Below are 25,513 nucleotides of genomic sequence, written 5' to 3'. Positions count from 1 at the left end.
TGCTCATCCTGAAACCGTATCTGCATAATGCTTCTGCAATAAACAGATGCGATCAACTGCATTTGTAATATAAAATATAATGTTTTCTGAACATCTTGGATGTCCTCTTGAGAGTGAGTTCAAATGCTGTTTTACCTCAAGGCTTTCTGTGGGATCATGCCTCTAGGTGGCACATAGATCCTTACATGGTCTGAGCTCTGCATGTCACATCCCCTCCGGTGCCTGGAGCTCACGTGGTGACTCTTACCCCAGCCCTGCAGGAGCTGAGCACCAGGGACATCATTTTTGCTCATAAAAAAGCATTACACAGTGTAAGTAAGAATGGTGATTGATCCCCATGGCTTGGACAAAAAAAAATCCATAGTGTATCAGGATAGTCACCTCCATTATTCCTGGCAGCTCTATTTGGAAGGTGTACCATATACTTTCTGTCTATGATGAGAGCACTTCATTTGCAGATGAGGCTTTGTGCGAGGAAGCACAGTTTGTAAATGAATGTTAGTAAATGAATAAACTACTTGAGATGCAAGACACTATGTAGCTGATACCTTGTGCTTATCCTATCTCTCTCAGGCTTCTCTTATAAGCCACTGGTGTAAATGAGTACAAAATACCTAAGGGTTAAACTCTTTCACGGAACTCTCCAGTATTATAACCTCTGTACCTTGTTATTTTCTTTCCTCTCTCTCCTTTTTCCTGACATTTTTCATTCTCTTGATCAATCTGACCTGCCTGTTCATGCAGCCCACTGCTGGGCATGAAATATACCTGACAAAGGACTTGTGGATGTTGTCTGCAGACGCTGCCCAAAGAAATACCCCCGGCATTGCCTCGGGAGTGCTGTGCCAGCTCCTGCAGTAAGTCTTGATGACAAATGCCACCTTTTTGGAATGGCCGAAGCAGTCTGTGACACTTCTGTTTTGACCTCATATTGATCGGCTCTTTGTTCTGTTAAGGTTCTAGCAAATAACTATGCTAATCCAGATAAACTAAGTCACAGCTGAAGGTCAGCATTAGCTACAGAGCAGCCTTCAGCCACTTGCTGATGGAGTGAAAGGGTACCAGAAGGATGATGATGATTTTAACACAGTTCTGTGGGGAACTTATATATTGACATCGTCCTCTGAATCTCATCATCTTTGATGCTGACTTTGATCAATGCAGTTAATTGTGCTTGATTTCCCAAAGGATACCCAAATGCAGCAATTAATTTAATTACAGATAAATTACAAAATTTGAGAGAGAGACTGATTTCAGTCTGTTACAACAAGCCATTTTTCTTGGATCCAGTATTTAGTAGTATGTTTTAATCAAGCAACCATATATGGGGAGGTGCATATGGGCTGCTGATTCTAATAGATGGGCAAAGCTTAATAATTCCAACCTTCGTTACAGCTCTGGTATATTCATTGCAGATATTTTAATGGCAGAACTGAGTGTAGTTGCTGTGCGGTGAGAAGAAGCATCTAAACTCTGTCCCTGCAACACCAAATGCTTCTGTCTGTCATATAAAGGTGAGAGTCATGGGGTTTCTGCACTATTTTCTTAGAACTAAAATTTCATTGACCTTTGGCAGAAAAGTTTCTTTAACTACAGCCTGGTCTTGCACTTCCTGGAGAGCTGGAAATCAGAGTTAATGAGTTATATTGAGGTGAGAAACCCTGGTGTCCTTTTCTTGGAAATATGCTTCACTTTCTCCTTAATGCTGTCGGGTGGCTATCACGAGAAGATCATAGAAAGGAAGAGCAAAGCCTTTTTCTCTCCTTTGCTCTCCGTGGACAAGGAATTTTCTGTTTAATCTTTTTTTTTTTTTCAATCACAAGCAAAATTATTAAATCACATTCCCTAAGACAAAAGCCTGTAGGAGTGAAGTTAAAAGCAGGAAGATGGTAAGCAGTGAGGATTCAAAGCATTCATTTATTTCCATTCCCATACCCCTTTTCTTACCCAAGTTGCCCTGGAAATTTGACAGAAATTGCTTTCTATACAGTTGAAAATGCTCTATTTTATACCTCTGAATCTCCCAAAAGGCATTTCAGTGGCAGCAATGATCTGGGTCATCCATAAGCTTTTCTGTCTCCTCTTCTTGACAATTCTAAGAGCTTCTATGCATGTTTGCTTGGTGATATACTGCACTTCTACTCAGTGCAGGCAGAGGTGAGCTGCAAAATCCCTTCCTTTGGGCTGCTGCATCCTCACTGCCTCGTGGTGGGCAGAGCTGCCCAAGGGACCCACAGTGATGACCAAGTCCAACCCCTGGCACTTCAAAGGGCCACTCCAAACCCTGTGTTTGAGAGCATTGTCCAAACACTCCTTGAACTCCAGCATCTTGGGGCCATGCCTACCGCCCTGGGGATGCTGTTCCACACCCACTGCCCTCTGGTGAAGAACCTTTCCCCAACTCATAACTCACGGATTGCCTAGTTTAACTGTATAAACACTGGTGTTCACTTGAGTGAATTTTCTGGCCTATTACTTTACAAATCTACTTTTTCTGATAGCCTACCTTGATTCCTCAGATATTCAAGTTGATGAAGACAAAACAGAACAGGGTAGGAAAGCCATGGCTTTTTCTAAGAGAAGAGCTTTTCCATTTAATGTCGTTTGCTGTTTTGCGTGGAAGGTGTGCGCTAAGCACTCCATCAGCGGTGTCCCTACAGCTGCTACGTCAACAAAGCTTGGGGCACAGGGCAGCCGTGTCATACTAAGTAGTTTTCTTTGCAGATCCATTCCATCCTGAGTCTCTTTGTACCCCTGATCTCATTGATTTTATTGGCTGTGCTAATTTAGCAGTCCTTTGGGCTGATGATCATAATTATAACACACAGCTCAGCTTGAGTAAACAGGTTCATTGCAGACCCAGCGTTTTCTGATGTCCAATGGCAAATAAACATATCTTTGACAAGTGGTGCTTCTTAAATGCTTCTCTCTGCTTGCTACAAATCCTGGAGAGCTATTGCAGAATTATGCAGAAAATGGGAGTTATTCTGTATTAAGTTAAGCTCCATATATTTTCTCACATTGCTCTAAAATTTTTGGAAGGCTGAGCTCTTTAGAAGCAGATGGACACTGACAGAATTCAAGATAGCTTTTACCGTGCCTACCCAACTACAGTCTTTTTATTGTTACTAATAAGGTAAATATTTATGTCAGGTTTTTCTTTGACAGCTATCTCAGAGTAACTGTGTCATGCAGTTGGTGGAGTGTGTTTTTAATAAAGACATTTGTTTTAGAGTTCAGTGGTGAAATATAACTGCAGTGCAGAAAGCTGCATATATTATAGACAGTAATTGGTAATAATTATAAAATCCTTTGCCAGAAAATAGTGATGAAAGAGCACTTAGATGAATGACAAATGAGCTGTTCAAAGCTCAGGTGATGCCAAAGGTAAGGCTGCAGGGGAAGGTTAATTCACTGTCTCTGTGCACGTGCGCTGCAAGTATTAATGGTCCCCCCCTCCTTGCACCTTGAAGGCTTTCTGCTTCAATCAGTGGGCAACCCCACACTTCCTATTACTTTATGCTTGCCCTTGAAGGAACAAAACCCAACTTCATTAATTGCACTGGGGTTACCATGTGCTCTGATACAAGCATACATACTCATACCCCAGTATGGCAGCAGAAGCTGGACAAGATCCAGAAGCCCTTATTTGCATCATTACATACTCCTGTCCCAGCCACTCTTCCATTTCCATTAGCTGGAAGGTAGAATGAATAATTAGAAATAACATGCAGTCTGTTCTGAATTAGGACAGGACTTGAAGGCAAGCATTCAAGAGGAAATTATTGGTCCAAGATATGTCTTAAGGATGCAGTGCGTTGGCGTGATCAGTGTTAGGAAACAACTGCTGTGATCAGTTTTAGCAGCATATTCTTCTGTCACTTTTATCCACGCAGCTCTTTGGATAAATACATTTAGTGGGAGTTCTGGGCATACACTGATTCATCCGGCTGCAGCACTTAAACACATCTCAGCAATTTGTACTTCAAACAGTACTTAAACTCAATCTTTTAATTCAGTACAGACATTATTTGTATGGTATCTAATCCAGTGCAAAACTTTCTTCCAGTTTATTTCTAGCTATGATACCAAAAACAGGTTGCAGCCAAAGCATCAAATGCTGTTTTATCTGTTATGGCTTTATTGGTTGAAGATGATACTATGTAGTAGGTCTATTAATGGGGGAAAAACTTTCTTTCCCATAGACAAATATTTAGTACCTGAGCTAACAAGCTCACTTCATAAGAGAGATACTCTGAAGAAGCAATTTCATTGCCGCAGAGTGACTTTACATGTAAGAAAGGGGATGCAGTGAAAACCTCTTTAGGAAAATGTGAATAGAAATACATCATTGCTATTTTTGGATGTGGTCTTGAGATAAGATTCAAGCTGAGAAAGTACATCCTGTTTTTGTTTTATCGGGATGCGACATCTCAGTCTTTTGCCACTGCTGGAGCCTGCAATTAGGGCAGAGTGATTTCCAGCCTCCTTGGCCTTCGCTTGATTTGTGGGCTGTCAGGGTGCAGCCTGAAATGTAACAAACTGATTAACTATATGGAATTTTGGGGCCACAGTATGCTCTATATTTTCCAGTTAACCTTTTTACTAAGTGAGAACCTCCTTTTGGGATGATAGTGCTTGATTAATTATTAGCTCTTATTGATCACCACAGTTATACGAACTCTACGGTATAATTCAGATTTTTTTTTGGCCAAGTAACTTGTCATTGTGAGCTACAGCTTTGCAGAAGAATAATCTGTACAACCATGAGATATATAGCAGCAAAAGTATCAGAAGGAAAAGAAGTATTTCAAGGATTTCCTGCTGTGGCATTATCTCCTTCTCTTTCTTCCTCTGAGAAAGACAGCAGCTGAATTTGCACTCTGTCAAAAAGCTGAGAAGTCAGACTCTTTTGTAGGACCCACCACCATCTCCAGAGCTGTCTGAAAAGCACAAGGTGATACTTTTCCTTACGCCTCAGAGACAGCACACAGCCTAGTATGGATTTTGTTTTTTTGGTGGAGAGTTTCCCAGAGCAAGTTAACTGTCTGTTTTTAGCTCTACCTTCTGTTAGCATAACAAGACATGCCTCAGTTAGGAGGAGCAGTGACGATTCTACCTGATGTAAACCAGTGTTTACTCTCTCCTTTCCTCGCTGCCCAGACTGAGCTACGGGTACAGAACCATCCCTGTCCTTAAGGAACAAGATGTGTCTGCTAGCGCTGCGGAACTATTTACAAACTGGATGCAACAGGACAGGCAGCTCTCCGAGGTTCAGCGCTCAGGTCTGAGCTACTACTTTTGGCACAGTAATAACATCACTGTCAACAAGTGGACTTTTCCCCCTTTCATCTATTAATTTCTAACAGCCTATCTTTTTATTACTTAACACTTCTGTATGCGAATAACTACACTGGTGCTCTAGGCAAGCTTCTTGAGTGCAAGGCTTAAATGCTTGGCAGTTCAACTTAAACTCTGGAGGAAATGGATGCATTGAAACATTTTCAAAGCAGGAAGGAAGGTTTCTGCATGTTATAGCTGTGTTGAAGCTGTAGTAGCTATTACTCATTGCAGAGAAGTCTTAGATGCTGCTGAATGCAGTTCAAGGAAGAGAAGTTCTCAGAATTATTGATGTTCAGATCAGTAAATGTGTCTGGCATTTATCACTTCAGAGGATGGTCACGCTTTACTTTCCAGGTATGCTGCAACCGAAAACCTTGTGCAACTGCTGCTCACAGAGCAGATATTGAGTCACATTAGCTTCAGACTCACTTTAACTTCACCACTCACATAAAGAAATGCAATTTAGTGTAAGGTTCATAAATACCTTTTAATTGGACCATTACCTGTCTCATCTTTTTGCCACAGAAGCTGGAATTGCCTGTTCCTATTAACACATTGTTTCATGGTTTCATTTAACAACTGTTTTCACCTCAAACTGAGATGGTTTGACGTACGCAGTGTCGGCTATCTGGAAATAAGCCCAACTTGAGTTGACGTGGATTGTGCATGTTAGTTAATTGCCAGATGTATTTTGCTTCTTTATCACAAATAAATATTTTTATATGTTAAAATGGTGTGTTTGCATTGAACAGTAAGTTAACTGGATGCCAAATGAATATTAGGTCTGTTTCCTTTTAAATGAAGAAGAATGGATCTCAATATGCAATGAGACTAGCGAACAGCAGTGCTTATTTTTAGATTATGCTTTTAAAGCTAAACACTATCTTTAAGTAGAAGAGGAAGGTGCCATTTCTTTCATTACATTTTTACACTTGATTTCTTCTGGCAGGTTAAGACAGCAACTTTACATGAAATGGATGATTGGATGGGATTTTGTGAATCCTGGCTTCCAGGTTATTTCTTTTCTAATAAATCACAGTGAAAGTGGTCTTCTTAAATCATCTCATTAGTCTTCATTTTTGTCTTCTTCTCTTGATTTCACTTTGAAAAGACTCTGCATTAAATAACTCTCATCTTTCTGTTAAAATTAATGGGTGCAACTAACCTCTCCAAACAAGTGAATGACCACTGTCTGATCACTGCCAAAGTTAAGCATTTAGCTTCCAGTGTAACCTAGCTGCAAAAACCTTGTTTTTAAGTCTGGTTATTAGTTCCTGCCCCATAGTGAGGTTCCGTTCTGCCTACCTGAGTACTTAAGAGCTGGGGGTACAGACCCTGCATCCTAGTGCTGCAGCCAATTCTGTGGCAATCCCAAGGTAATTCACTTTACTTGTGCTTGTGGTACAAATGCTTCACTGAGGTTGTGAGTGCAAATGAAACTTTAAAGCTACCTTTGTTCTACTTTCAGCACAGGCAGTAGACTTCTCCAGCTACCTCTGGACCTTACCCAGAAGGCTTTCCATTTACATACCCATGCTTTTTTCCCATTCCTTTTGTTACTAAAAATCAAATATTTAATCATTTACAGGGATTCTTTTCAGATTTCTAGATGGATGAGTAGACATAAATCAAATTATGGGTACTTGCTGGCAATCATATGGACTTGATCTGCCTAATAAGAGGAGCATGAATTAATTCAGGTTAATGTTTAATAACCCAGGAAAAGAATTCTTTTTGGTACTCTGCAAACAAAACTCTTCTGGTGTCTGGGGATTAAGTTAGGCTGAATTGTTCGTGAATTGCTCTTCTCATTCTCTTTTATTCCCACCTTGCTTTCCCTTGAGAATGGCAAAATGAAATCTGCACAGGTCTCAGATTTTCACTAAAACTTCAATCTGTTTCTGTCAGACTGCCTTTTTTCAGGAGTTAGGGAAGCACTGAGCATCCTCTGATTTATTTTCCTTTGAGCTTGTGTAATTCTAGATGCAAAACTAAAAAAGAAAGAAGTTTTGTATTAGACACTCTTGTATTATTTCCAGAAATAACATAACATGGAAAAGAAAAGCTAAAATCTGGGGTGACTTTCTGGTTCATCTGAAGAGCAATAGTCCAGCATCTCCTTTGCTATTGCTGTATGCCTGCCTTGACTTAGTAAAAATGAGTCCAGCTACCTGCAATACACAGCTGATTGCAGGGTTCCAAATAGGTCCCACAAGAAACACTGAATGGGGAGACTGTTCTAAAGATCATCTGCTAATTGAGAATGTTTGAAGGCATAAAAACGGGTTTAGAGACCAGCTTCCAGCAACTGCTGCCAACCAGTGAGGGATACTTGAACCATCAGACACAAAGGGCACTTTTTTTTCCCCCAACTAAATCAATACCTCCAAACCTACAAAGTGGCTTTTGATCTTGCCAAACACCCCACAAGTGGCACTGACTCTTCAGTACTCATGCTAAGAAAGTCATGACTTCTACAGAGCAGCTTGGAAACATCCACCACTCAGTGTATCCTCCTTTGGTAACTTTTAAGAGCAATTATTTTATTCTAGGTATGAAATTCCTCATCCATTGTTGCGAAGATCTAATGATGTGGTAAAATTTCTCTTGCTTATATTTCCATTCACTGAAGTATTGACCCTGCTGTACTCTATATTGATGGATAAAACTACAGCTTTAGTTTGAGCATTGCAATCTCACAGCCGTTCCTCCTTTGAAGTGCTGGGCTCTGATACACTGAGGGTAATCCAGCCTAGGACACAATAAAGCTAAGAGGCGCCTGAAGACTATTACGCTGTTTTCTCTTGCTTGGTCTAGGATTTTATGAAAAGCAGCACGAACTGCTGGCACGAGGTGGGCACTGCCAGCAATGCAGACTCTAGAGATCAAGAAAATGGATGATTCTGCATACACCATCTTTATTATGAAAGCATTTCTTGGAAGATGGGAGAGTGGGACAAAGAAGTACAAAGAAGTAGTGCAAAAAATATTTCATCAGTTTGGAATTTTTGAAAGAAGTATATATCTTCTTTTGCTTAGGATTGTACCAGATGGTATTTCCTGGTTTTTAACAAATTTAAGAGATGTCCTACTGAATCAGACCAGTGGTCTGTGTAGTATTGCCTTTGATGGTACAATGGAGATGCTATTTAGGGAGAGCATGTGAGCCATCGCCCATGTGCCTCTGCTGATCCTAATTCCCCAGAATCCATGAAATTGAATTAGGAATGTTACAGCATGATTTTGAAGTTAAAGTAGATTATTCCAAAATATTTCAAGCAACAGAAAAGGATAAATCTGCTTAATTTCAATATTGTATCTTTTTTTTTTTTTGCAAGCCCATCCACCCCTCTGGATAAATAAAACCTATTGATGTGAGCGTTGTAAACATTATTTTGGGATGACTGTGCAACATTTTGTCTCTTACTTTTCACAGTTACTGATCACTCTCAGCCACTCAAGTGTACCTTCGCATTAACTGCTGTCATCAGGGCATTCTGGAAGCCAGTGTACCACAGGTGGCCAGTGGATAGCTGAAAGCTGTCACCTACCACACAGGTGGGAGATGTGAGTTCTGTGGGCTCTCAAGGTAATGTTGAGAACTTAGAGCTCTAAACCAGAAGAAATCTGAGTTGTAGGTATTTTTATGTTATTTTCAGTTGGTTCAACTGGTGAATTACCATTAGTTGTCATTGAATCACTGATGAATTCATGTCCTTTTAAATTATTTTTGAATGTGTGCCTACAGGCTCTAGCAGGCTTCTTCAAGTAATATAAATGAATAAATCAACAATAGGTATCCACAGAACTATTACACTCGGGAGCACAAATGGCTCAGTAAGAAAGCACTTATTTAATATTAAATATTTGTTTTAAGCTTCTTGCACTTTCAGTACAACTAACTCTTTATCTGTTGTTAAAATGCTTATCTTTATGTGATAGGCAAGGAATGGTTATCTATGTGAAAGCTTAGGGTATGTGGAGAAGAGCTTGAGAGCTCTGTAAGTTAAAAATGAACTCAGGGATACGAAACAAATAGAGATACAAACATGAGTTTGATGTAAGTTTTCCTTCCTTTCCTTTCTTCCTTTCCTTCTTTCTTTCATCTGAGTGGCTGGGAGAAAATGACATGGTTACAGTTAATTATAAGGAATCCTTATAAGTAATCAACATAGGCTAACAGAAAGCTCAGAGAGTTCCACCAGCAGTTTGCTCTGTCCTTAGGAGGCAATGAGACCTTGCCTAAAATAGTTATATTATTTCTTGGCATATGAAAAAAATATGCCATGCTTCTTAGTAAATGCATCTGATATGGTTCTGAGAACCAAGGCTGTAGTGAAAAGCAATAAACTTTCAGTACTTGTGCATAGGTTCTAGGACTACAGAACATCTTTTTTTTTTTCCCTTAAGTTCAAAAATGTCACTCAAACACAGAACTTAGTAAGGAAATGGTTTCATCTTGCTTTATGCGCACACAGAGAGGGAAAATAAATCAATATAGACCTTAGAAAGAAACAACTAGGTGAGGATTTTGGAGGGAGGAAGACATTACAGAAGTTAGTAACTGTTGCCTTCATTGGTTAGTGGTATTGAGAAACACTGAAGCACAGATGGTCACCTTTAGAAAGGTTTGGGTCTGTTACTCCCTGTACTGTTGGATGTGCTGCACTTGATGGTTTTGTGAATTATCAGGGAGTGAGAATGTGTCAATTACTTGCTTCACGGGCTACCTGATGTGTGCAGTGATGCTGATTTTGGTGCTTAACAGAAGTGCCTGGTGGAGAACAGAGGAGCAGGTACACTGAACTAATTCCAAAATGCTGCTAGGAGGCTGCCAGTGCAAGTGCATGGGCTGGAATGCATTTCCCTGGAAGCATTGCCTAGGCAGGAATGTGACCTGTACAGTAAGCAGGTCCTCAGAAGAAATGAACCTGAGACAAATTCCCTGTTACCTAAATAGAGAGGAAGAAATAAATGGGGGATGATTTTAAAATGTTTAAACCTTCTTTAAAAAATATGCAACAAAAATTATTTCAAATTGTTTTGTATCTATTTTTGGACTCCCATTTAGCTCTATTCTACATACATTCCACATACAGGTATGAATGATAGTTGAATTGAATCCATTCTATTGGGAACTGGTTAAATTTAATATGTTATTTTATATTTGAAAATGCTGAGAAGTGCAATTTTAGAAACTTATGCAAAACATGGTAAGTTGATGGAAAACTGTGTACAATGCATTTATTGTGTTTGTGTGTGTATAGGGAGGACGTATAAACAATTTGTAAAGAAACTCAGAAGAGGGTGGTGATGGCTGAGTCCTGACAGGGAGCCCCTGGAAGAGGGAGAGAGCTGGTATGAAGGGAGGCTGTTGGCTGAGCTGAACATCCTTCTCATTGCTGGTTCTTGAGGCAAAAATTGCTGACTGCTGTCTGTGCAAGTGTTCTGGAAATCGTGATGAAATATGCAGCTGGTCACTGAATTTCTATTTGTTCTTTCCTCTTATTTCTGTTGTGGAATCTTCAGTTCTGTTTTTCTTTTGTCTTAAAAATTGCAGCTATCTGCAGTGTGAACACTTTCCTCTTTCATGTAGACAGGGAATTTAGTAACAGCTCATTTAAATAATACATTTAGCAATGTATTACGTAGAATTATTAAAGACTTTTTTTTTCCTTATGAAATAGTGCTAGAAATACTTCTGTATCAAGCAATGATCTGTGCAAATATATTTACAAGACAGAGCCAGCCAAGTGCTGTGTGTTGGAGAATAGAAGCTGTTCAGTATCAGAGTGGCTGGGTCAAACCACATTTCTGCAGCTGACTACATTCGGGAACTTCTTACCACTACTGACCCATTTGGAGGTATGATCCAAACCTTCAGAGGTTGAACACTGTTGTGACTGTCCTTGCCTGCCAGCTGCTTTTTTGCCTTTGCAGCAGGTTTTTGCATGCTGCAGTCCATCGAGCAGAGGCATGGGGCAATCGAGGCGCACTGATGTTGGACTGAACTGCCATCCCAAGGCAGGAATTTCTGTGTGTTTCTAACAAGGTGACTAGACTTAATCCATTGTATGGATGCTCAGAACTATGTGATGGGATTGAACTTCCTCAAGGAAAAGCCCTTCTTGGGAATCTCCTGTGGTAGTGTGTATCTGCAGAGCCCCAGATGTGTGACTAGCGATGACAGGCAATAACTAAGAAGCATGTTAAAAATAGCTAGTCAATTTAACATCAGTATCAGAATGCCATTATTGACTGTGCTGAGCAAATCCCTTCAACATTTAATTAAAGTGGAAGAGAAGCACTAAAAAAAGCAGAAAAGCCAAAAGCAAAAACAGGATTATAAGAAAATCTTGTGAATTTTTTTTCTTCTCTACAGTCTTCAACAGCTTCAGACCTAATAATTACTCACTAGCCTGGAGCCCACTTTATCTGGTACTATCATCTTTGTTACCAAGTAGTGTCTCAGAACACAAAAACCTTAATTCTTGACAGGTTCCCCAGATGCTAAATTATTGCCAGTTACTACTTGTAGAAAAGACCTTCTTTCTACAAGTAGAATCACTGCTCGCTGCTCTTTCTGTAAAGCTAGACTCCAATCAGGAAAGGTTAATAGCTTGTGAAGTGCCTCCATTGAAGCTTTTCTTCTTTTGCATGGCAGGTGGAATTCTTGCCCTGTCAGAGCTGTTGAATAGGAAGCAGAAGCATTGCTTTATGCTGTACTGTACTCCTGTTTTTCTTTAACAGGCATGCCATCATACTTAAAGAGGACTTTCTCTTATGCGCCACTACAAGTGCTGTGTTTCCCTGAACATTAACAAGGCTATCACATATTTAACCTCCAGGGACTCTAGCCAAGAAGACAATTGGTCTTTCTCAATAGTTCTGGTCTGTTCTCCAATTTGTAGTGATTATATGTTTGATAAATATACCTCCTTCTTTTACCCAACATTGGCACCAAAAGGTCTGATCCTGCCTTCTCAATTTCAAGATCATCTTGAAATTTGAACAGGGCAAATGATTTTAGGGTCGGTGAAAAGAAAAATATGTCCTCATACACATACAGTCTGTAGGAAGGCAGGTGGTGGTTTCCGACCTTTGTGTACCCCTGCTGATACAGCTGTGTTCATCCAAGTGCAGATGAAGGTATGTCCCAGAAGGGTCTAGAGTGCAAATGTTAAATGCTTTCTAGTTACTGAAGGACTGCAGGACTTGGATTCTTAAGGGAACTCAAGGAGGGCTGAGCAGGAGCAGGTCTCTGCACTGTGATTGGGAGCCACCAGGGGATTCAAGGGGAGTTGAATCTCTACTAATATTTAGCTCTGACCTGCCATTCATCCCTTGTAGCTAGCAGGACCACCCTCTGCTACTTATACCTTGGAAAGCAGTGCAAACTAAAGTCATATAAAGAGGAAAGATGAATGCTTTAGAAATCACTTTCAGACATCGGAAAACTGGGGTGGAGAAGACCAGGAAGGGACATGGAGCTGAGGGCAATGGTGTGCTGCTACACTTCTGCTTGTCCAGTGAGCTCAGTGCTGCTGGAGGCCTGACTTCTAAACCTGGTTCAGCAGTTGTTTTGAGTTTGGGCACGGATGCACAGTGGGATTTGGGGTATTGTACCTCACAGTGGGTAGTGAGTTTGGACTTAATGCAACATTAGGACTGGCTTTAAGTATTCACTGAGCTATAGTTTAGCTAGGGTCTTATCAAAGCTAAAAGTACTGCCTGTACATGCATTTCTTCTGCGTTACTGAAGAAGTCATCATCTGAGAGTACAACAGGACTGCCATCGTTTATGGCAGGTGTCTTGGTAACTCCATAATTAAAAATAAATTATGTTTGGTCCTTAAATAGGAATAATATTAAATGGAATGCCTGCTTAATCTGCTAGGTCTGCCACAAAGAAATGACACTACGAGAAGTGTGAATGACTGATATCCTCTTTCTTTCCCCTCCCTGTTCTAATTACAAACGATGGCACTCACTGTGTCCCTTGTGAATGCCCAGAATTGGTGCAGCAGGGGAAATGCAAGCTTCCTTACGCTGCAGTCTGTTCATTAGCATCGATTTCTGAGGCACTGCCCCTAAGGATGAGCGGATGATTTCTTTTTCAGATTCCCATGATCCCAGCTTATAATAGACTATTAAAAATAACTTATAAACCTTCAGTGTAAGTTCTGCAAGAACCAGAGATTCAAGAATTTGAGATTTGAGCTTCTCGCAACCCACCTTTCCATGAAGCATTAAAGCCCAAACAGCCACACCTACTTGGTGCCTGTCCTGTATGTAGCCCTTGTTTAAATCTGTGCCTTCAGACTGCTCATCTACTGTGGCAGGCATTCATTATCTGCTTGACTTTGTTCTTTTTTTTCTTCTGGTGCCATTGACTCCAGTATGAAAGCTGATACTACTAAAAATAAAAGCGCCATATTTCATATATGGAAAAAGCTGTCATTTATTTGCAGTTGCAGTACTCTGGTAAAGATTATATGATTCAGAATTTGTTTGGTGCTTTTTATCTTTCCCCTGAGTTAGGTTTGCTTTTGTGGTGCCGTGTAAAAACAATACTACCACCACACTTACACAGTCCTCTTCATAACGAAGAATAGGAAATGGATTAACTCATCTAACTGGGTTTGATCTGATTTGCAGTGTCTTTTATTAACTCGGGGCACAGGAACCCATAATGAGCAGCAGTGAAAAGTGTTCAGATATCCTGAAAGTCCAATGTTAATTATAATTACAAAAACTGCACCTGGGACACTTCTCCTGATTTATTTTTTTGCTATCTTCCTCCTTTTAAAAAATGGCCATCTGAAGGAAGAAAAACATTTCAGACCAAGTAATTTGAAGGACAAATCATACCATGTGCGTATTAATGGCAAAGAGTGAGAAAACAACTCGTAGGTGAGCCGTAGTTTTGACAGGTCTTCATTCACATACCTCAAGTATCTACTTTTAGATAGCATAAAAATTTGTACAGAATTATGAGATACTTTCTAAAAAGGGTGGAATATATCATTAAGGACATTTTGTAGCATAGTTTGATCACTTTCTATTGACACTGGAGTGGATGGCTTGTTTTTAGTACAAGCTTGCTCTCAAGCTTTGTTCCATAAGAAGCAGACAATAAATGTGTCCATGTGTTTTTATGCAGTCGCTCCATTTTAAAGTCTGGAATTTCATTTTTTGAAAATGTTCTCTATTCCTCTATAGGCTTTATTCCAGATGCTGTGCAGGCAGGCTGGTTCACATCCCCACGGTACAGAGAACAGAAAAAGACGGCTTCTTTACCCATCTTGCTGAAGATAGACCTGCCTATAGTATGTGGCTTCATGCCCAGCTCTGCTGGAGCTGGCTGTTGCATTGCAAGGCTTGCCAAAATTATGCACAATAACAAGCTCCAATCTACATAACACCTGGCCTGTACAAACCAGGTCATTATGAACTTGATCCAAGCTGTCATTCAAGTAGCTTTGTTATTCTCTTCTTAGTCCAAGCCAGTCATCCACAAGGAAGAACTGGCTTAATGCTTCCAACACTTGCAGTGCTTGGGTACTGGTTTCCTTTCTTTGAGTTCTGCAAAGCAGGCCCACTCCATGTAACAGGAGGATCAGAATAGCAGAAGTAAGAAGAGACAACAAGTGATAGGGGCTGAAGAAAAGTAAAAGCCAAAGAGGTTACTCCTTGTTTTGCTATCTGTTCCAAGCTCCTTCATACTCTACGTCTGTGTTATATTTTCCTGTTACTGCTGCTTGGTTTTTTTACTTCAACTCTTCTACTCAAATTGGAAAAGCACACTTATCTCCCGTATTTACTTCCTGCTTTTTTCCTACCTGTCTTTCAGGTAACACATTCCTCCACACAGTCCTTGAGGAACGCTGAAATTTCAAGGAAGAGAATCAAAGGCACAATGCCTGCAGTGAAGGGAGCCGGCACTCAGCCTGCTGCTGGACAGACCTCTCATCTCCCTCTTGTGCTGCCTCTGCTGTGGATCAGTGCTGCAGGGGCTCAGGCTGCCATTCTCAAGACACTCCACCAGCGGCATTAATGCAGCCGGGGCACTGACAAGCTGAGCTAAGACTTGCAGCAGCGCTGCTTCAACTCAAAGTAACGTGTGGTGCAAAAAAAAAAGTCTCTTCTTGGCAGAGGACAACACAAAGCTGTAAGAGGGCAAACAGATGGGGACTGCCTCTACCCTGGTCAGGAAAAATAGAAGTGTCGTTTGTGAAAAACCCCTGGCATTTCAAGAGCTGCATTCCATTGTGTCAGACAAAATGAGACCTTTCACAGCTTACCGATGGGTGGGTGAGCAGTGAAGCTGGGGCTGGCCCAGCCCAGGTGAGCGCCCTCTGGCACTGACTGCAGGGCACTCGGGCTCGTGTTCTCTGGCCTCATGCACCTCCTGGAGAAATCTGTTTTCAAAAAAGTCACCTTTGAGGAAGCATTTCTGCATGGCAAGTACAACTTCTATCAGGAAAGCTGCTTGAAGAGCTCCTGATCAGATGGTGTGTGCTTTCTGATGGGCTTTTCTTTCTCGGGTGATTTCCAGGAAGATCTCTTGTCATCAGTGAGAGCAATGGGCACAGCTGGAAGCAGGAAACCCACCTTTCAGTGCTGGATAGTGACTGTATGCCCTATGCTATATATCATCATCTCTCTGCCTCCATTTCCGTTCTGCTTCCTATTTCTCTCCTTTGTAAGACAGATGCACACTTATTTATTTCACCGAGCACCATGCAGTCCTGGTGTCATTTGGCATCTGTGGATGCTACAGTAATATGAATAGTCATTGCAAAGCATTTTCTGATATTAAACAAATTACATAAAGAGAAAATAAAGTACAAAACACAAGTGGTAACTCACAGAAATCATTATGTACATTTCTTGTTGGAAAACCTATCTGAATGTCAGTGAGCTGAATGTCAGACGCTGGATGGGGTGTCCTGGGGTGCAGGCGAGTGCCAAAGCGAGTGGTAAGGCCTGGCTGGCATTCCAACACAGGAGCCTTGGGTCAATGCTGCCACATCTCTCTCTCAGTAGTCATAATTCGCTTCACACTCTACACAGTGTGAGAGTGAACCTTTTGTGAGAATGCAGAAACAAGATGTGTGAAAAAGTGAATAAATATTGCAGTAATTTCATTGTGTGTACTTGGTAAGTTGGATACACGCATTAATTTTTCCTGAATAATCCTTTAATTTAGAGACTGCTTTACAAAACAATGTCGGTGGCAGTGAATAATGCCTATTTGAATTTCTAAGCAGGGCCGATAGGCTGAGATCGTTCAGTCTGTGCATTTAAAAAGTGATGGATTCAGTACCACCCTTCCTCCTCTTCCTGCAATCAATAAATATTCCCTTCCTAATCGCCGGCCTCAGCCGTTTGGCCACGTTCTGCACTGATTGGATTCCAGAAACTAGCAGATGACTGCGATGACTTGGAAAGTCAGTGGGACAGCGTTCCCCGGGCACGGCTCGCAGCGTTGGCGATCGCGAGGTGCGCGCACGGCGTCTGACCACCGCGTGAGCGACTTCGGGTCTGCGTGAACCTGCCGTTAGAACGCGGCGCAGAGCGTTTGATAAGGCGTGTGCAGAACTCGGTCTCCTTTTAGCCTACGCGTCTAAAACAACTTTCCACAGGACCTCCGAGATGGCCGGGGACTCCTGCCCGGACAACCGCCCTCGGCGCGGAGCCGGGCAGCGCCGCCCGCCCCGGAGCTGCACGGCAGAGGGCGTCAGACGGCGGCGGTAGCTCCGGCGGAGCCGAGCCCGGTCGGCGTGTCAGGGCCGGGATGGGCGGGCGGCAGCCGAGCCTCCATCTTCGCTCCGCCCGCCCGAGGCAGCGCGCCCCTCCGCGCCGAGCGCGCGCTCCGCCCGCGGCAGCGCCCGGCGCCGCCCCGACCGCCCGGGCTCGCCCGCGGCGCCGGCTCCGCAGAGCTGCCCGCTGCAGCGCTCCCAGCCCGCGCTGGGCTGCCAGCAGGTGCGGCGAGAGGCGCGCGGGGGGTCGCGGCCGGGCGGGGCCGTGGGAGCGGCGCGCGGCAGAAGTTGCTGCGGCTGCGGGACGGCGCCGGCCGAGCATCTCCGCGCCGGCCGCTTGGTGCGCGGGGCGGGGCGGGGATCAGCCGGGCGCTGGAAGGCGGCGGCGGCGGCCGCTGCTGCAGCAGCAAACTCCGGCTGTGAAAAGTAGCCGGGCTGCGGCGTCGGGTGCCCACGGTGCCGTGCTGCCTTGGCGCGGGATGGCCCGCCCCCGGCGCGGAGGTGGTTGTGTCCGCCCGCTGATCCTCCGGGTAGTGCCGTGTGCCAGGTAACGTGCTTCGCCGCGAGCGCGCACTCCGAGTTTGCCGCGCGCGCGTGTGTATGTATGTGTGTGTGTCTGTCCGTCCGGCCGGCGTCTCGCGGCGCACCCAAGGTCAGGAGCGAGCCGGGCGGCACGCGCTGCCTGCTGACCTCTGCGACCTGCGCTTCGCTGTGGAGCAAACGAGCTGTTGCGTGAGGGAGCGAGCCCGCTGCGGGCACCTGTGGGCAGGTGTGAGGGACGGAGCTGCCGCCGCTTTGGAACCCGGAAACTTTTTCCCCCATCGCAGCGTGTTTAGAAGCGTTTTCTGAGGAATCGGAAATAAACGCTGCTCGTGAGTAAGCCGCCTCACCGCGATCGCGTTTCACAGATCCGCTTTCGTTGCGATAATGGAAGAGCAGCAAAGCTGTTGAGCTCCATCTGTATGCATTAGGAGAGGCGGCTGATGTGTACCCTGGGGCCGTATTATTTGCTATTTCATTACTTCTGGATCAGTAATGACATTCGGGAGGACTGCACGCGTAGCGACTGCTTTCTAGGGACGTCCCTTCACTAGAAAGCTCTCCGCTAAAGATCGCGGTGCTGCTGCTCGGCTGCCGACGCGCTGCTCTGCTAGGAGGCACTCGTGCTGCTCGTGCCCGCTGCTGGCAGCGCACAAGTTGTGGGGTTTGCTGGCAGCGGCGTGGCTTTGTGGGGAGTCCCGGAGCTCTCCTCGTGCTTCGGTATCCGCGCTTTTTTTTCTTTTCTTTTTTTCGTTCTTCCTTACCGGTTTTCATCCAGCAGAGCGGCACAGCTTTCCTGCCTGCTTCCAACGCTCGCTCCTTGTGTTTGCACCGAGCTGTCACCGCGGCTGGCAGCAGGAGAGCCTGCGAGGAGGCAGAGCTGGAGCGGGCGGAACGTGCCCCGAGCTGCAGGTACCGCGCCGGGCTGCAGGGAGGCACGAGGGAGCCCTGGGTGCCGCACTAAGGCTGCTTTGGGTTGCCAGCAGCTGTCGGCTGGTAGGAAGGGAACGATGGAAGATGAGCTGTGATGGGAACTTTCCCACCCAGGTGTCCAAGGCAACTGAGCTTGTTGGGCTGCGCAGGCTGGAAAAGAGTGGGATAAGTAAATAATACAAATTATAAATACCCAGAGTTGGCAGTGCTACGGTGGTAACACAAACGCGTGTCTGTTCTGCCTTCCTGCCCTGCGGTGCTTCTTGCACCCACCCACCTCAGCTGGAAGGGATTATGAAAGCTGAGCAATAGTGGTGCTGTTGCTGATTAACAAGGTGGTGGGAATGCCTACAGGCTGTTGCTCAGTATGAGCTCTCTGGTGCAGGTATACTCTGTGCTTTATCGGTGTGTGTTGTACCGGGGGTCAGTGCTGTGGATGGGGCAGGGTGAGGGGAAACTGCTTGAGACTGAAGAAAGAACTTGAGGTGCTCTGTAGCTAATGGACGATGTCCTGCCAGCTTGTGTTCAACAAGTGTGTGGCTGGGCTGTCAGTTGTTAGGAACTTTCTTGAGTCTTGGGCTTGTGTCAGTGTGGGTGACAAAAACATGGTTTTCCCTAAACGTGGCGTTGCTGTTAGTGAACACAGTAGGAAGGAGATGAAGATTTCTGTTCTAGCCATGGCTTGCAGGCTCCTGTGCTATCAGTGCAGCTGGGAACAACTGGGAATGGGTGCTGATGTGGTTTGCTGCCAGCTCTGGGTGCTTAGCAGCCGCAGGTGGGCTGTCCTGCCTCGCAGTAGTTGGGTCTCATAATATGACAGAATCTGGCTAAAAACCTCGGTGCTGTCATTTAAGTGCCACATCCCAGGTAATTCCACACCTGAGTTTACCCCTGAGGTGGCATTTAGGATGTTAGTGGCATTACTTGTGTGGCTGTTTGCCTCAAGAGCACAGGAGGGTCAGCTGTTAGGAGGAGTTGGGATTGCCAAGGCTCTGGTGGCCGTGTCCCATTGTGTCCAGACCTCCTCCTAGGCTGGTGGAAAGTGGGTAGGAGAAATAGACAAAGCACCTCAGATAAAATGAAGTGTTGTTAATCTGAGAAATCCCAGGAAGTTGTGCCAGGAGATAACCAGGAGCTCTGAGTGTTGCTGTGCTTTCTGCGAGCCGCAGAAGTCTGGGCTCTGTGTCACTGACAGCGTTCTTCTGAGCTCCTGGCTCTGAGCAGATGGCTTGCTGTGTGCTGTCCTGTGCTGGAACATGAAATGCTAAAAGCTTCTTCTGCTAGCCCAGGGCGCGCTGCTTACTGTACGTGTGCTGGTAATGTTCTTTTTGAGTGCCTTTCCTTGAGTCATCTTTAGACATTCCTTTGTATTTCTGCTGTGCTTAGTTTTAAACTTTTGAGTATTAAGGATGTGCTGCATCACTTTTGTTTGCAATGCTTTTAGTTATAGTTCCTTTTTATGATTTTTATTTGCTAAGCTTTTATTATTTAGATTGAAACAAAACTTTTTTTTTTTTTTTTTTTTTGAAAGCTTTTCATTGCTTCTCTCTTCTCACACAACTTGTTGCATGCATGATGTGCTGTGGCTGCTTAGGCTGTCTGCATGCTGGGCAGTTTGGGACAGCAGTGGAGGAGGAGGCAGTGAGTATTTTTGAAGTGCTGGAGGCAGGCTGAAGTAATGAAGTAATGTGGCAGCCTTCTGTTCCCATCCTTGCTCTGGGTAATGGACAGAAGGCTACTTGTACCTCCTGGTCTGGCACAGGCTTATGAAAGGAATATGGCCCTGAGCGATCTCCTCAGTTGTTGGGTGGAGCTGAGGCAGGTTTTGATCCATCTCCCACAGTGGCTGACAACTCACGTTGGCGTTTTAGCATGCTGCAAAAGCAGCCTAGCTTTCTGTCTGTTGTGTGAAAAGGAGGTTGGGTAGAGAACTCACCATTGCAGGGTTTGTAGGAGTTTATACATGCATGACATGACAGTGGTATTTGGTCACTAGATAGAGATTTTTGTCTTTGCTCGGCATCAGAATCACTGGATTTTCACTGGGATGTGCAAAATTGTCTTTGGATTGCTGTTACCAGTCATCAGAGAGCAGCAGTGCAGTGGGAGCAGAGTTACCACAGTGTGGGGCAGTGGTTCCTGGGGCACTGTTCCAGTGGGCACTGACCTCTGTGTTGTGAGGTGCCTGGGAAGCACGTATGTAGGGATCTGTGCTTCTGTTTGGGTACTTGTAGTGAGCACAACATACAGCTTTACATGGTGGCGCTGGTGAGAGCCATCTCCAGCAATGATGTGTGGTTCACATTGCACCAGTATACCATTAGTGGTAGCAGTTGTATCACTAATGTGTGATACTCATTTGAGAAAGAGAAGACTTGGGTGGTGAGGGCAGCTTGGTAGTTGAGGCCAATTTATTTTACAAATCACCCCAACAGAAACACACAATAGAATCTTTTTTTGTTGTTTGTTTTGCTAATTAAAATTTTAGCTGTGCCCCATCCTGTTTCAAAAGCTGTGAGAGTAACCTGCCTTGTTTAAGAGTATGCACAGAGTTAAGTAATTGTTAATAAAAGAGAGAGTATGCCCGCATGAAGAAGGCAATGGATGGGAGAGCTGTGTGCAGGTGCAGCACTATGAAGGTGAGTGCCATGCAGCCATCAGTGAATGGGGCTGAAGCTCTGGTCTGCGTATGTGGGGGCTGCTCAGTGCTGTTCTGCATCTGTGTGCATTGAGGCAGCTCCTCCAACAGGCTGCTGAGGCTCAGCGTGGATATTTCTATTCTCCTGGAGAGTAATTTGTCAGGAAATGAGCAGCAATACGCTCTGTGTATCCGACAGTAGCACAGACATGTCCAGAGAAAGGCTTTATTTTGGGGGTGAAGTAATTTTAAACTTTCCATCAATTAAAAAAAAAAAAAAATATATATTTTTTTCCTCTCCATTTAAAGTACTTTAGTGGCAGTGTTAAACTGAGAGGGACAGAGCTTTGGTGGTAAGGACAAAACTTTGTTTGTGAGAAGCGTGTTTCCAGTGAGAGATTCCCACTTTCGGAGGATTAAAATGATTTGGCATCTTCTAAATGTTGTCAAAGAGTTGCAAGATTTCATTGCAATGGCTTTAAGTAAAACTTTCATTCAAGATGTAAATTAAAAAAATAATCAGAAGGTTAAATTTGCCCAGAAGAAACAGTCTTTCTTCTGGAATAAAATCTGACAGTGTCTGAGGGAAAGTGTTCGGATTGCTTTCTGGTAAAAGCTGGAAAGAAAATAAGCATTCGGTTCTTGTTCAATTCTTTTTGCTCAGTTTTGTGTGTGTGTGTGTGTGTTTTTTTTTGTTTTTTTTTTTTTCCTTCCCTATTTTTGCAGTTGGTCAATTGAACAGAGAAGCCCATTAATCTTACGGACCAGCTCTGAGAGCCTTGAGGATTGCTGTCTTCCTGTTATTTCGGCTTTTGGGCCAAGCTGCACGTGGCTCTTCTTTTCAACTATCAGCCCTAGATGAAGTATCAGAGACCTACACTTGAGAGAGTAACTCTCCAACGAGGGTTTCTGAGGCTTTTGTTGACAGTTCACGTCATGCTGTGTTCTCTCCTGTGTCTGTGGGGCTCGGGGCTGGAGTGAGGTGGAGTCTCAGGTGTTTGGTGTGTGCTGTAGTCCTTGAGGGAATCGCATGCAGAGATGATGCACCGCGCTGAGGCTGACCTGGTGGGAGACTGGGCAAATGTGGGGAAGCTTTATGAGCTGGTGGGGGGTGGTGAGACAAATATGTGGCTCGTAGGAGGGAAAACAGTAGGATGTGTTTTAAAATAATAGGAAGTTGCTCAGTAGTTTGCGAAGATGATGGAAATCTGGCGTGGGGACAAGGAGAAGGGGTTGGTGTGTGAATGACGGCCGTGAGATGGTGGCAATTTGGAGCTGATTGATGATGACGGGAAGGAGCTCTGGTGAGTGAAAGCAAGAAGGAGAAGGGGCAAACAAGAAGGCTGGTGTCGAGAAGTGGGCTCGGACTGTGGATGTGAGCAGAAAGCTGATGGATTGAAACCTCTGAGTGACAAGGAGCGAAGAGAAGACGTGAAAAAGAGACATGATGCGGCTTCGATTTTAGTGAGCCGCAACAAAGAGGATGTTTTATGTCACTCTGATCATGATGGAAATAGGAGCTGGGAAGGAGAGGAGAAACCTTAATGAACAAACGGGATGGAGGTAGAGATGGCGTGTCAAGTGACTTGTTCCCTGTAAAATAAAATAATGACAAAAAAAGGATGCTCCCACCCTTCCAGAATCCAAGCCATCCACCCTCCACCCCATTTTATATGTTTAGGCACATCAGTGATAATATGTCACGTCAAATGCGTTTGATATATCTGCTTATATCACGTCTAATCTTGGCAGGAACTATCACAGTAATTACATTTCCTGTCAGGCTGATCGCCTCTCCCTGTGCCTGAGCCCAGCACTCTGTGTACGTGGGTGCAGCTTTTCTTCTGGATGTTTGGGTGACTCTCAGCTCTGCAGTGCCCTCTCTCTGGCTCCAGAGGAGGAGTTTTATAGCCAATCAGTCTTCCAAACTAGCGATAATGATGTCTGTATCAGGGCTGTTTAACACAGAAGGATATTGATGATTAACTTATGATTAATGTTTTTGAGACTGGAAGTGAGAAAATATATTTTGTGTTATTTATTTATGTGTGTGCATGGGGATTGCCTTGTAAAAACAGGCATTAATTACACTTCCAAAAGAAGGTGCCAGGTGCCTTTGTGGGGCGCGTCTGAAGATGGCATGCTGAGGTTTTTCTCCATGTTTGGTGATTTTTATAACAAATATTAGGCAAAAACAAAAAATAATAACTACATTTCTGAGGAAAAGTAGGAGGGGAGGTGGAAATGGAATGAGGAGTGATGGCAGTGGAAATGAAGAATATTGCCCACAGCTCTACGGCTTCACTGAACATAACCCAGCAATGCCATCCTCCTGCAGGGGGTGCAGCATGGGATGCACAACTTTATGGCACTGTGAAAGCTTCTTCCAAGTTACTTGCTAAAAATACCTCTGGAACAGAGAACATCAGAACTGCAGCAGTGGTGGAAATGGGGGGAGCAGCTGGTCCTGGGGAGAAGAGCAGGTTTGGAGGAGAAAGCTCTGGGAATTACTGCTATGAAAGGCTGGTTTGTGGTTACGATTAATGTCCCTCTGTCTTTAGGAAGATTCAAATAGTTCCCAGTTTGTGCTAAACTTAAAAGGAAAAATGTGAATAACCCTTCTGGGACCGAGAGCTAAAGGTCAGAGATTGTGAACAGAAGCATTAATTGCTGCACTAAAAGGAGAACCCATCGGCATCTTTAACGGGTTGCCTATGGATGAGAGCAGTATTCATGCTGGTGAGTGATGACACAGCAAGATTCCAAGAGGGGGAACAGATTTTTCCCTTGTTATTCCATGATAAGACCATCATGCTGATAACATGTTAGCTGTCTGCAGGTTGGAACGAGATGGTTGTGGAGGTCCCTTCCAACCTATGAAGCATTTGGGTGTTATTTCGGTTGTGTGTTGTGTTTAATACTCAGTATTCCAAGAAATGCTAAGCGTAGGATGTAGGCACTGTGGGGCCTTGTGCCATCCAGTGCTGACAGCACGCTTTGGTTTATTTAAATTAGATGTTAAAATTTTGGTAAAAAGTTCTGTCTGTGTTGTTGGTACCCTTCCAGTAAGTGATGCCACAGTGGGTCTCCCATCCTCAGGTCAGCATCTTTGTGTTTGCAAGTTAGTTTCTGTTCTCCCCGTTTGGTGTTTGGATGCTACTGACTTGTTAAAAAGCCCCAGTGGTTTAGGATACAGGAGTTATCCTGCGTGTGCTAGCACTGCTCTGCTGAGTGCTCATCACTGGCTCAGCTGCACTGGGAGAATGTGAATAATGGGGAAACTGTGACGTATGGTAGGACTTGCTGTTGCAGCAGATTGCTGTGTGTATGATTTTGTATAATGATAATGAAGCTATTTCTGCTTTTCTTCTCTCACTGACATATTCAGTGAATTAATGCATGTTTACTTATGCAAGCAAGGGTCTTGGAAATCAGAAATTTTCCTGTGTTGCAGAAGGAATTCATTTATTTCTTATTTCTACAGCTCTGTTTGCAAAAGAACCCTTTGCAAAGCCACTTGTTGCTAGAACTGCGTTGGGCTGTGCTCAGCCCTGTGCTGCTGTCAGCACTCCCTGCTGCTGTGTACCTTGAAAGAAGCCGCTGTCTCTGGGGAAGGAGGGAAGTTGGGAAGGAATACAGTGGTTTGCAAACAAGATTCTTCTTCTTTTTTTTTTTAAATATTTAAATTGGTTTAACTTTGTAGCAACAGGTGGCAGACTTTCTTATTTTACAACTCTTTATTTTGGATATGCTGTGGAAAATTATTTAGATTTGGCTGTTCCAGTCATTTGGGAAGAAAGTAATTGCATGCCGACTGCATTTTAGACTTAGCTAATAGCAGCTTGCCTTCACCAGTGCAGTTTCTAGCAAATCCTGTTGGACTGTGCAATGATGTGCTTGGATTAAGTTTCCTCCCTATTGCGTATTCTACAGCAAAATGCATTTTCTGTTAGGTTGGTGGATGGTTGTATGGGATAGATTTTGTTTGCTTCTGAACTAGCAGAAGCCTCCTAGGCAGTTCCATCAAATCTCTACAAGCAGAGTCTGGCTCCTGTCCCCTCCCTGCCAGATGCTGCTCCCTGGAGCTGTGGGCCAGTGTGAGTGAAGTTTGATGGTAGGACATGGTTTGGTGCTGATTCTCTTGATGGATCACAGAACCATAGAATGGCTCGGGTTGAAAAGGGCCACAGCCATCATCCAGTTCCAACCCCCTGCTATGTGCAGGGTCGCCAGCCACCAGAGCAGGCTGCCCAGAGCCACATCCAGCCTGGCCTTGAATGCCTGCAGGGCTGGG

The 25,513-nt window shown here is 44.0% G+C and overlaps 1 protein-coding gene and 1 long non-coding RNA gene across 10 annotated transcripts in view; both read left to right on the top strand.

The window, feature by feature from the left end:
• Nucleotides 1-744: 744 nt before the first annotated feature.
• Nucleotides 745-17,113, top strand: LOC125696556 (uncharacterized). The gene is made up of 4 exons (XR_007378404.1): nt 745-857; nt 1,416-1,514; nt 8,780-8,932; nt 15,197-17,113. It is a non-coding gene; the product is annotated as an uncharacterized LOC125696556 (long non-coding RNA).
• Nucleotides 17,114-17,251: 138 nt separating this feature from the next.
• THSD7B (thrombospondin type 1 domain containing 7B) overlaps nt 17,252-25,513 on the top strand; it is a 292,293-nt gene continuing 284,031 nt past the window's right edge. For 2 of the 9 annotated variants that reach the window (XM_048953266.1, XM_048953263.1), the window contains exon 1: nt 17,407-17,655. The gene's annotated coding sequence lies outside the window, so the exon portion shown is untranslated. The other 7 variants (XM_048953271.1, XM_048953262.1, XM_048953272.1 and 4 more) reach the window with 6 other exon arrangements.

Source organism: Lagopus muta, chromosome 8 (genome assembly GCF_023343835.1).
Source record: "Lagopus muta isolate bLagMut1 chromosome 8, bLagMut1 primary, whole genome shotgun sequence".
Classification (NCBI taxonomy): domain Eukaryota; kingdom Metazoa; phylum Chordata; class Aves; order Galliformes; family Phasianidae; genus Lagopus; species Lagopus muta.
The sequence above is the reverse complement of the archived record's forward strand: the minus strand, read 5'-3'. Positions and strand labels throughout refer to the sequence as shown.